This window comes from Mesocricetus auratus, unplaced genomic scaffold (assembly GCF_017639785.1).
Source record: "Mesocricetus auratus isolate SY011 unplaced genomic scaffold, BCM_Maur_2.0 Super-Scaffold_100018, whole genome shotgun sequence".
NCBI lineage: Eukaryota > Metazoa > Chordata > Mammalia > Rodentia > Cricetidae > Mesocricetus > Mesocricetus auratus.
The window spans coordinates 40,555,270-40,568,003 of record NW_024429199.1 but is presented as its reverse complement, the minus strand read 5'-3'; the positions used below and the strand labels follow the sequence as shown (position 1 = coordinate 40,568,003).

At 45.1% G+C, this 12,734-nt stretch overlaps 1 protein-coding gene across 3 annotated transcripts in view; it reads right to left on the bottom strand.

Annotated features, from left to right (window-relative positions):
• Tiam2 (TIAM Rac1 associated GEF 2) overlaps nt 1-12,734 on the bottom strand; it is a 192,662-nt gene that overhangs the window by 155,850 nt on the left and 24,078 nt on the right. The window contains exon 1 of one of the 3 annotated variants that reach the window (XM_040728405.1): nt 9,319-10,022. The exons of 1 other annotated variant lie outside the window; for it this stretch is intronic. The gene's annotated coding sequence lies outside the window, so the exon portion shown is untranslated. Of the gene's footprint in view, nt 1-9,318; nt 10,023-12,734 lie in introns of those variants that run through there. One more of the 3 variants, XM_040728407.1, reaches the window with a different exon arrangement.

Sequence of the window (12,734 nt, the reverse complement as noted above, 5' to 3'; positions counted from 1 at the left end):
CATATGCACAAACACACAGAGACACACATACAAATGTAGAAAGTAATTTAAAAGGACAAGGCTTAAATAACTATTTATAAAGAAGACATGCAATTGGCCAACAGGTATATTAAAGCATACTACTAGTATCATTAGGGTCAACACCATCACCACCACCCCTAATATCACCACCCCCATCTCCTCTAATATCACCACTATCACCACCACCATCACCACCCTTACCAGCATCACTACCACTGACATCACCACCAATATCAGTCACCACCACCAACAAAACTAACATCACCACCACCGCCACCACCACTAACATCACTACTAACCAAAGAAAGGCAAGTCAAAACCACCATGAACCATCAGCCACTGGAGTATGAAGGCTTATTATCAAAAAGACTAAACAAAATGAACCCCACACGCTGATGTCGGGACTCCAGTCATTGTGTAAAACAGTACAGATTTTTACAAAAAGACAGTATCTTCAAAATATTGAAAACAGATCTAACCTACAACCCAGCAATCCCAGCACTATATCCAAGAAATCAGTGGCTCAAAGAGAGGTCTTTCCTGCCATACTCACTGAAGTCTCATCCGTGATAGCCAGAGAATGCAAAACATCTGCTGATAGCAGATAAGGGAGACGTCATACGTGCGCATGATGAAATATTGGACAGCCATAAAGAAGAACGAGACCCTGCCCATTCACAGCAGCAGGAATGGAACTGAGATCATGAAGCTCGCCAGGCAGAGAATTATGACTACACGTAACTGCTCAGACAGAGAACGCAAAACCCTTAATCTCACAGGAGGCGATGTGCAGAGCTCCCCTCGTCTTCTCTGCCTCCTACACCTGCCCACAAGGAAACGGAGCAAGACACAGGCCCATTGAGAACAAACTCCAGTCCCTCTTACCCCAGACTTGCCTGAGGGAAAAGAGGGGGATGAGAAGCAACCACTCCAGGCCCGGCACAACCAGTGGGAGATGGAGGTCAGAGGGCACCAGGGGCTGAAATGCTTCTCACCATAGGTGGGCAACCAGGAAAGATCACAGGGGCCTGGGAGCTAAGGAAAGCTTGGAGCAGTGAGAGTCCTTCCCTTTCCAAGCCATCATGGCCCAGTTGTGAGCAGACGGAGATAAGCCACTGGGAACCAGGCTAGGATTTGCATCCTTCCCCCTCAATAAATACATATACATATACATACATACATATATATATATATATATATATATATATATTCTTCTTAGGGAGCAATTTTGCCCAAAAGATCAATCTTGCTTATTCTATGGCTGAGAAAAGATTCCTCCTTAGTTTCTAAAAGTGAAATGGAGGAACAAAGAATTTCTTCTGATCAAGTAGGTACCACACAAACAAGATGGAGAAAAAGTAAAACAAAACAAACTCTGCTGGTAGTGACACTCGCATTTAATCTCAGCACCCAAGAACTAAAGTCAGGCAGATCTCTGTGAGTTCGAGGCCAGCCCTGGCTACAGAGTGAGTTCCTGGACATCCAGGGCTATAGAGTGAGTTCCAGGACAGGCTCCAAAGCTACACATAGAAATCATGTTTCAAAAAAAAAAAAAAAAAGTAAAAAACCCAAACAAACAAACAAAGGTAAAGAAAATGGTGACAACAATTTACAGTGACCCCACCACATGAGGGGAAAGAGTGCTCCTTTCTGGGAGACAGGAGGGGACAGTGCTCCTAGACAATCCAACCCATAGGACAACAGGGGCACCAAAAACTTAAAATCAATCATTTGAAGCAGAAAATTGTAACACACCGTGAATGCCTGCAGCCCCTACCAGGCAGGAGGCTGAAGCAGGACAGTCTCACCCTGAGCAATGCAGCAAACCCTCATGTCCACAGAACAAACAAACGTGAGAGAGGGGGAAGGAAGGGGGAGGGGAGGGGAAGGGGAGGGGGAGAGGAGGAGAGGGGAGGGGAGGGGGAGGGGTGAGGGAGGGGAGGAGAGGGGAGAGGGAGGGGAGGGGAGGAGAGGGGAGGGGAGGGGGAGGGGAGGGGAGGGATGGGGGAGGGGAGGGGTGGGGCGGGGGGGAGGGGGAGGAAATATGAAGCAGAGAAGGGAGAGGAGATAAACTGCTCTGGCATTTTTTAATCACCCAATATACAAAGCTCAGTCATACCATTTGAAGCTCACACTTAAACTTGAGGGAAATATTTTACTGCTCCCATTTTACAAACAAGAAAATAGGGGCCCAGAAAATCAGCCTCAAGTGTACAAAAGTAACAGTCAACGGAGAAAAGATCTGGGCCCAGTCACAGTGCGCGGTGAGCGGCTAACACATCCCAGGATGATCTTGAACAATGGGATGGGACAAGGCAAAAACCACCCGGTGAAGAGAGACAAGTTTCGGAGAGTTATAGAAGGATTATGTGAAGCCCCTCACAATACAACCTCAGTGTAGCGACTCTTAGATTTCTAGACCTTCATATACTTTCCAAATGCTAGAAGTAATGAGACCTATGGGATCAACCTGATTGCCTAAAGAAAACGAAAATGAAACAAGCGAGGGCTAGAGGTTCTGGGGGACACAGCTCAGCTGTATGTAGGCAACCTGCTCAGCCTGCTCAACGGTGTGGGAGCAGAGGGTGTGAAGAAGTCAAGACACAAGTCACGCCCCCAGCACTACCCCTTCTGCTCCCTCTTCCTCTGTCTTCCTCGAACTGAAGGCCTGCTATGTGGGGTGCGCCTCTAAGACGACAATTAATCATCTCCTCAACGTTGTACCTAAAAGGCCTATGTGACACGCCTGTCCTGTATATGCAGTTTTTCTTTCTTATTCCAGACTTACCCAAAGACAGACCAGCAATTACAACAATTATTGATAAAGCACCAAACTCCAAGTCCTGATGAAATTAAAAATTCTAATTACGAAAATGTTTCTGTATCGATGGGCAGTGGTGGCACATGCCTTTAATCCCAGTGCTCAGGAAGTAGAGGCAGGAGGATCTCTGTGAGTTCGAGGCCAGTCTGGTCCACAGAGTGAGTTCCAGGACAGCCAGGTCTACACAGAGAAACCCTGCCTTGAAAACAACAACAACAACAAAAAAAAAAAACCAAAGTTCCTGTTTCAAAAAGCAAACATGTTGTAGTATTGTTATCACAGCCATGAAAGGGACATTTGCATCAACCATGCAAGGACTATGAATGACCCTGTCCCAAACATAGCCACCATCTGCTGCATGCCATCCTCTTAAGTTACGTGATTGTGTTTTGATTAGCACAATTCTCATGAGCACAGGAACTTCCAGGCATTTCCAGAGACCTCTTCTGAGACTGAATTGGGTTTAATTTTCCTAATTATAGAACAAAGAGGAGCTTAATTAAATTTCACATGTATAGATTTTTCAATCCCAGCAATGATGGCCAGTATGCATGCACACGGAGATGACAAGCCTCCTTCAACACTGTTTGAGCCTTTCAGACCATTTAAAATAACAGAAAGATACATATAATGCCAGGAATTTTTTAAAGTAAAATTAACCTTATACTATTTGCATGTCTAGTCAGAAAACAGGAAATTGGTGCGCAAACAAAATTCTCACTCCCTTCAAACCACACTTCTATTTTTTCCTCTTCAATTGTGACAGCATCTTTAGTTCACATCAGTTTCATTGAAACTATTTTTGGTTCCTATGTGTCTAATAAGTAGGTTTGGGGGTTGGGTGTTTTGTTTTTCTTAGTACAGATCCTCTCAGTATTAAAATGTTTAACTTAAAATCAGCTAGTAATGGCCAGGAGGTGGTGGCACACACCTTTAATCCCAGCACTCAGGAGGCAGAGGCAGACGGATCTCTCTGAGTTCGAGGCCAGGCTGGACCGACAGCCTCCAAAACAATACAGAGAAACCCTGTCTCATAAAAACCAAAAAAAAAAAAATCAGCTAGTAATAAGTATCTTTCATCTTTAATAAAACTTCCTAGTAGGGCATTGATGAGATGGCTCAGTGGCTAACAGTGTTTTCCCCTAGGCCTAAAAACCTGAGTTGAATCCCAGGCATCACATGATGGAAGAAGAGAACCGACTCCTGAAAGTAGTCCTCTGACCCACACACACATAACAAGACACACGCGTGCAGGCACACACGTGTGTGCACATACTTACCAAATAAGTGTAATTTATTCTAACTTCATAATTGGACTGGAGATGTATCTCTGTGGTAAAGTACATGTCTAGCATGGAGGAAAAGTCCTAGGTTTGAGGACTTTTCAGAAGAAAGGAAAAAGAACAAAAGAAACCTACATAACTGACACAGCAACAGTAGAGGCTACAAAAATAAAAGTATTTTCATCTGGTCAAGAGGATATAATCTCTAGCCTTGGTGGAGTCCTACTGTGACAACATCTGGACAGGGCCCATGGCTTGGCTAAAGAACTATCCTCAGAAAGGCAGGTTCATCTTAAACTGTATTCCACTGAGATAGGTGGAATAATCATCCCTTTAATGAGATACTGTATTTCTCCTTCCCAGAATTCCCAGCCCTTACTGAAGTCCCTTTCAGGGGTGCAACCATGTGGCCTTGAAAGTCTGTCTGCTTTCCTGAATTTCTCAGAAGACCATGCCTTTCCCTTCCTGTCTCTGTTCTGAGCATGCTCTAACATGTTGGGATTCTTTCTCTTCCTCTAAAGCCCCTCTTTCTGCCACAGGGCCAAATGACCCCCACACACGCTTAACTCAAATGTTATGGCCCCGCTCACCCCCTTCTCTGTCCTCCTCCTCCAGGCAAATATAGAGATTTGTAGTTTGCTTGACCTAGAGATTATCTTTTAAAACCTAATAAACCTGTCCTTGAGCTTCTGTTTGAATCCTTTCTTAAGTTGTTTTATTAATGAGCCTCAGTACCCCCCACCCCCACAAAGGGGATCCCAGTTTTGCAGTATCATAATGAAGGGAATCTAGGAAAACACAGCTAACATCATGTAGTGACCAGTCCCCCATTTTAGCAGCCATTACAGGCTACCATGTACTTGCATGACCTTGCCGCTCCTGTCCTGGTCACTAAGGTCAGATGCCCTCCTCGTGGCAAGGAGCCAATCAGAAGTTAGCTGGCAGTGCTGTGCTTTACGACTCTGGGTGTGCTTTACAGACAAGTGCACAACAGTGACATGCAGAGCATAGGAACTGCCCTGGGAGGGCCTATGGGCCATAACAACCAGTTGACCAATCAACACAGGGCAGGTCACCCAAACCTGGAAGCACACCAATCCTGAGACTGTTTCATACCCCTAGACACTCCCCTTACGCTGCCCTTTAAGATCCCTGCCTCAAGGTTGCTTGCGGTCTTTTCTCCAGCCATTTGCCATGGTGGCGGGGTGAAGGGCCCGAGCTAATGGGGTTAGCTCGTTAAACATCTACAATAAAAGATTCTTTGCTTTTGCATCGAAATGGGCTTCTTGGTGATTTTGGGGTTCAGAATTTGGGCACAACAATTACACTGATGGAGACAGGAAAATAGCCAACTCAGCTCTGGGGCAGGAGCTCCACCAAGAGACAACTAAGAAGCACAAAGGGCTTTGCTAACGTGAAGCACTAAGATGTCATTAAGAATCAGATGCAGACATCTGGGAGAAGTTATCAACAAGAGAGGGGGGTCCCACCTGGAGGTGTACTGACTGAGCGTGTAATTGGCATGTCAAGATAGTAGTAGGAACCCTTGGGGAGCATGGAGGAAGTAGAAGAGAAGTAGAATCTGAAAGGAGTTGGGGGAAAGAAGGCTCATCAAAAATGGAAGAATGCCAAGAGAAGGGAACCATCTGAATCCAACAGCAAAAAGACGCTTTAAGGAGACAGTATTTGAGGAAGCAGGTCAGGGTGCTAAAAAAGCCATGCATGGGCAAATCTAGAGCAAACTTCATTCTTCTGATCAAAGCTCACATCTGCCATCTTCCTAAGGCACCTTCCCACTGTACTTTTTAATGCCTAAAACCAGGCATCGCTCTGTGTCTTAAGTCTAAATTCCAGAAGCAAGTATTATTTCTACCAATTACACAGTAACAGTACCAACTGGACAGTAATAATCAGAAAATAGGAATATTGTAGATCATAACGCTGCTCCAAGGAGGAATGAGGCTGTATTTGGTCTCTAACGGTTGTTCTTTACTGGTCGTCCTGCTGTCCTCGGGGAACTAAGAGGCACACAGCCTAGCCAGGGTTCCAATGGTCAACAACTCTCTTTGGTGCCTAACTCAACAACTGCTCAGTCAAGGCTTAGAGGGGTCCTGGATACTCAGAATGGGATCCAGCTGCCTTAGTTAACTTCCAAGGTCTAGGAAGAGAAACAGATGGTCTGGGAACAAGAAGAGTCAAACCAGTTTGACCACTTGACATGCAATTTAAGAAACAGCCTAAGCACACGGGCAAGAGAGCAGAGACAACACTTAATGACCTGTGGTACTGAAACTTCAAGCAGCAATCACTTCACACAGCTGTCTTCCACTTAAAGACAGAAAATATTAGAAGACATAACTCTTCTATGGACCCAAGACTCCATCAGTCAACAGCACAGACACTTAGAAGGAAGAATGTCTTCTCCATGCTCAAGCGCCTCCGAACGAAGCAAAGACAGAGGAAAAGGAAGGCTGAGGACCTCAAAGGGGTCTCCTGGAATGTCTTGGCAGATGCCTCAGTTCTCTGCTGAATTTTGCTTTTGTGGACAGAGATATAATGATAAATTCCCTGCCTCTGGCTTTTCAAACGCGAGCCCACTGAGTGGCTCACTCTACGGACAACCAGGCAAGCAGCTAGTGAGGAAAAGACCCCTCTATACATAACTTTTCCCAGTTTTAATCCCACTCACAGTTAAGTAGGCCAGTTCAAACGGGCTTCAAAATTTGCGCATATACCAGTAGAAAACACAAAGACAGAGACAAACATTGGGGCCAACAGCGCATGCTCAGTGTAAACAATCGCTTTTCTTGCAATTACTGTGGCCTCACACCTTCCCCTGTCTCGCAGACCTACTGAGCATTCTATAAAGCACACTCTACACTTCGCTGTGCCAAAATGGTATGTACAGGATTTGTGTTGTCAGTTCACATAACAGTTCTGATACTGCTCATGGACACCTTATATATACAAATATGCTTTTACTCACAGAAATTTGTTTTGCTCTTGATTCAATCCAAAAGCCAATAAAGTAAACATGATGATGTGAATTGATAGCATTACATTTCGGTCATTCGGTTACATTTATTATTCATTAGATTTTTGAGAAATCGTTGCTAGCTGATATGGTCTTGAACTCCTCTGTTCAAACGATGCCCCACAGCATGCCCAGTTCTAGCTCCTTTTATTTAGATATGAGTCTTGTATAGTTTGACAAGTCATAAAAGGCTACAGGGCTATACAAAAAATGTTAGGTGTCCAACTGCGTGTCACAATACCAACTGCATTAGACATTTATAAAGTCTCCATTCCATGTGAGAAAAAGGGAAGTAAGAACAATTGGAGAGGTAAAGGTACCTTGTGGGAACAGACAACTAGTGGACACCATTACAGTAGATGTTCCTCACCTTTGACTCCAGGACTTCTAAGAAGGTAGCTAAAATTTTAAAGAGGGAGGGACCAAGATTCTAAAGGGGGGAGGGGTCAAGATCCTAAAGGGGAGAGGCCAAGATTATAAAGGGGCCTGGGCTAGGATTACCAAGGGGGAGAGGCCAAGATTATAAAGGGGCCTGGGCTAAGATTACAGAGGGGGAGGGGCCAAGATTATAAAGGGGCAAGGTCTTAGATTATAAAGGGGGAGGGGCCAAGATTATAAAGGGGCCTGGGCTTAGATTATAAAGGGGGGAGGGACCAAGATCATAAAGGGGATAAGGCCTTAATCCCCTTAACTGAAATAGATGAAGACTCTTCCTGCTAAGCTCACAGCTATACTCCCCAAAACTAACAATGGGATCAAAAACCTGAGCCCCACCCTGAGAGAGAGGAGGCTTCCTCCAGAGTTGCAGATTCAGACTACTGCAGAGACAAGGGAAAAGCCAGTCTTCTTCCACAACCAAATCCTCCACGGCCAGTGTTCCCAGAGGAGAGAAGTAGCTGAGGTACACACAGTCAAAGTGGGTGAACAGACCAGGAAGTCTTTGTCTGGAAGAAGAAGACGCCAGACTCACCAGCCACCTCCTCCCATCGGCTGCCTTAGCCAATGTTTAGCCATTGTTCCTTACCCCATAATGTCTCAAGGGATCCTAAAACCAGAATGTGAGATGCTACCACAAAGTTTGCAAGTTGACTCCTGACTGACAGAACACAGCTCGGTGTAACTTTAACAGCTGTCTACTTCCTTGTTGGGGGGAGGTGCAGAAGTTGTCAATATTAATGCAATCAAGGCTTTGAAGTTCCTCCAGCGCTCAGGATCGCCCTCCTGCATACCTAAGGCTCACACCTTCTAGACTAAGGCAGATACCACCTCTCACTCCCTTTTTACAACCACTGATACTTTTTTCCCCTCCTCCTCCTCCTCCCTTTGAGATAGGGTTGCTGTTCCCAAACTCCTAGGCTTAGCTGACCCTTCTGCCTCAGCCTCAAACTCTGTCATCTTAGGAATTCCCCATAATACACAAATAATCTCCCGCCCTTGTGTTTCGCCACTGATACTGAAGACACCCCCAGTCAACTTTACATCTACATGTGACGTCTGACTCCTGAGCAAACAAAAAGGAGAGAGGGAGTATGAAATCACTCTCAAATCCCAAGGTAGTAAGAAAGACAAAACAAGAAGCAAGACACACATACCACTTTGACTTAAGATGGTATCATATATACCCAGACAAACTAAAGACAGTCAAATAGGCATTCGAGTAGATTTCCATACATCAGCAATAACCAACAATAGAGGCATTGGGGGAGGGAAGTCCTTTATGAGATGGGTGTGTTGGCACATACCTGACTCCTCAATACTTGGAAGGCTGAATCAGAAGGATTACTACAAGTCTGAGGCTAGCCTGGGCTACATAAGGAACTCTAGCCTAAGCTGTCCCAAAACAAAACAAAATTAATTAAAATCTTTTTTAACCAGGTGGTGGTGATGCAAGCCTTTAATCGGAGCACTTGGGAGGCAGAGATAGCCAGATCTCTGTGTTCAAAACCAGCCTGGTCTACCAGAGTGAGTTCCAGGACAATTAGAACTGTTACACAGAGAAACCCTGTCTCAAAAAACAAACAAACAAAAAAAAAAACACAGGCTGGTTCTAAAGTTTATAAAGAATAATAACTGTGCAAAGATTCTTCAAGAAAGGATATGTTGAGAGGAAAAAGAACTAAGGCACAGCAGATGCAACTTACGCGGAGACTGGGACTTACTCGGAGACTGGGACTTACACGGAGACTGGGAGCTTGGTACAGAAGGCATTTCAGGCTGGCAGTGATGGGTTTCCCACCAATGAAAAGGCTTGTTTTCCTCTCCCCAACCCAGTGCACCAAGGAGCAAGTCCCACAACCTCCCCAGACAAGGCTGAAGACCAAAGGGTTGTGACAGTCTACATTCCCACGGCAGGCCAGACTTCTGTCTTCACCTTTCCTGTTCTTGTGGGATCAGCAAGGATCCGCCTCTATTCTCTCAGCAGCTGCTTGCAGGCCCGTGGGCCACTGGGTCTGCGGGGTGACTCACGGTGAGTCAGTGCTTCCCTGCCTGCCAGTCCCCGCTTGAAAGCATCCACACCAGCATGCAGCCCCTTCATTACAAAGATATCCCCAGCCCTGTGTTGGAGAGTTGTCAGTTCCCTTCGAAAAGTGATGATCAACCACAGAGAATTTTTCAGGGAACAGTAACTGCTTAGCATTAAGACAGTCTATGCCTCACGGCAGGGAAGAAAAGAGTGAGAAACTCAGTTTTCACTACAAAGGTTGACTTTTGCTCCTGGTGTTAGGAAGTAAACACAGACCCCCCCTAAGATGCTAGGGAAAGCTCTACTATTGAGCAGTACCCCAGGTCCCTAGGATCCTGATTTTAATTTTGATTTTTTATTAGTTCTTTGAGAATTCCATCCAATGTGTTTTGATCATATTAATTCCCCCATACCCACACAACTTTTCACCAATCCACATACCCCCTTTTCCTTTTTTCCTTTTTTTTTTTTTTTTTTTTTTTTTTGTATTCTTCCAGACCCATCTTGGGTGTATGGTACTCCACTAGAGCAACTTACCAGGAGTTGCAAACCCTTCACTTCCCAGCAGCTAACAGGTGATGACGGCTCCACCTCTAGGGGTAGGACTGTGCAGGCCAGTTTCCCTCTCCATGCTGGGATTTTATCTGCTTGGGCATACACAGGAGTTATACATGCTGCCACATGGCTGTAAGTTCTTCCATGCAGCTGCCCTGATAAATCCAGCAGATGTAGCTTTGTGGTCATCCACCATCCATCTCTGACAGGCTTTCTTCCCTTCTCTAGTGATTCCTGACCCTGGGGGAGGGAATACAGTAACTGTGTCCCTTTTGGGGCTGAGCATTCTTTTTTTTTTTAAAGATGTATTTATTTATCACATGCAGTGTTCTGCCTGCAAGCCAGAAGAGGGCACCAGATTGAATTACAGATGATTATGAGCCACCACATGGTTGCTGGGAATTGAACTCAGGACTTCTGGAAGAGCAGTCAGTGCTCTTAACCTCTGAGCCATCTCTCTAGCTCCAGGGCTGAGCATTCTGCAGTCTCTTATTCACCACACCCTAAAGACACCACCAGGAAACTTCAGCTGATGCACACATTCAGTAAAGTAGTAGGACACAAAATTAACTTCATATATACAAGTGACAAACATACCGAGAAAGAAACCAAGGAACTGGTGCCATTCATAATCCCCTCAATAAATAAAAAAAGATACCAGAAAGGAAGACACCCCCCACCCTCACCCCCAACCCTCCACTGCGGCCCCCAGGAAGATTCCTAATAGGGAGAACTCAGGACACAACCAGAAATGGTGTCAATAACATTTGCTTGCTGGAGAATCACCTACAATTTTCCAAAGTTGAAAGTCTCTGTGTCCCTAAGGAGAATTCTAATGAAACAGCCTACCCACATCTTAAATACCAGCCCCCCAACCCTCAGCAGAAGTTCTGAAAGCCAGGGTGGGCTCAGGATCATAATCCCAGCACTTGGGAAGTTGAAGCGGTTGTCTTGGGACCAGACAGCTTAGGGTCTAGAGTACATAGCGGCTCCAGGCCGGGGCTGCAGAGTGAAGCCGTCTCAAAAGAAATGGGGCCACAAGATGGCTCAGCAAGTCAGGGATTTGTCTTGCAAGCCTGACAGCCTGAGCATAATTCCAAACCCAGAAAAGCCTGATGTACTGTGCAACCCGGTAAACCCAGCACTCCCGCAGGAACAGAAAGTGAAGACAAGACGCTCTCCTGGAAGCTCCAAGGCCAACGCATCTGGAGTACTCAGTGAGGCAGAAACAAGAGAGACTGTACCTCAGCAAAGCAGTAGACCAGAGCCAGCTCCCAAGAGTTGTCCTTGACCTCCATGTGTACATCATGCCGGCACACCCACTTTGATATACGAACACACATACTAGTAAGTAAAACAGTTTTCCAAGGTTTCCCATAGCCAGTATCTGGCCAAGGTTGAGGAGCCTTTAAGTAAACGCCTGGCTATAGGTTGCTCCAGGTTTCCCGGCAGAAGCCCAGCTTGTCACTCTTAGGGCTCTGGAGGAGCTGCAGGGTACTCCTGAGGGAGAACATGATACTTACAGAGCTGATTGCATCTCTGAGCTGGACCAGGCCAGTCAATGCTGGCCCCCATTCCACATCACAGAGTTCTTAGGGAGGCTAGCATCCACCATCACTCAATGGGAAAGGTCTAGCTCTTTCTAGAGGGTTCCAATGGTTTTCTTCCTCTCTTTTGATGCTGTTAGGGATAGGGTTGTTAGAGGAATGAGAAATGTTCATCTGTGTGTGTGTGTGTGTGTGTGTGTGTACACGCGCATGTGTACGCAGAGAGAAGAAAAGAAATTATCAACATTTATGAGCGTATCTTACATAATTTCCACTCAGTATGATGACTTATACCTATAATCCTAGTATTGAGGAGGCTTGGAGCAGTTTGAAGCCAGCTTTGACCTCTCAGCAGTTTATTCTCTCTCAAAAAACAATCACCCACCTTTTAAAGTTAAACTAGGTTCCATGGAATATTCCTGAACCAAAATGGCACATGACAAAGTGACATGACCGAGCATGTCACTCTCCTGGATTTCATGTATCGCATGCACAGCCACAGGGACAATGTCCAACATTGAGCTGTCTGCAATTATTTATATAATCTTACTCTGAGACGTATGCATCCCCCCTCAGCCATTACAGGTCACGAAGGGAAAATTAAGCTCAGGCACATTTGTTCAGTACAAGAAAATCCCAACTTTTCTCTCCTATGATTTCATTTGCTTTTTATAGCTTGACTTTCCAACATAGTAATTGCTTTCTCTTTTTAAAGACATGGATTTATACCACATTTAATTTGAATGTCCCTATATATAGATTTCAGCCTATAATAATATCCACTTCACCAGTGCCCACTGCTGAAAACCTAAAAATAACTGCAATTGAGTAATAGGATTTTTCTTTTCCCTATGAAGTAAAAACATTAGTGTAGGAAAACGATAGTTGATCTATCTCCCATCAAAACATAACCCTTAAACATAGCTCTGATCCCCTAGAGGCAAAGAAAATACTCTATTTCTCCCACAAAACCTGTTGTCCAAGAAGTATAGGGTTTTGTGAGAGAGAG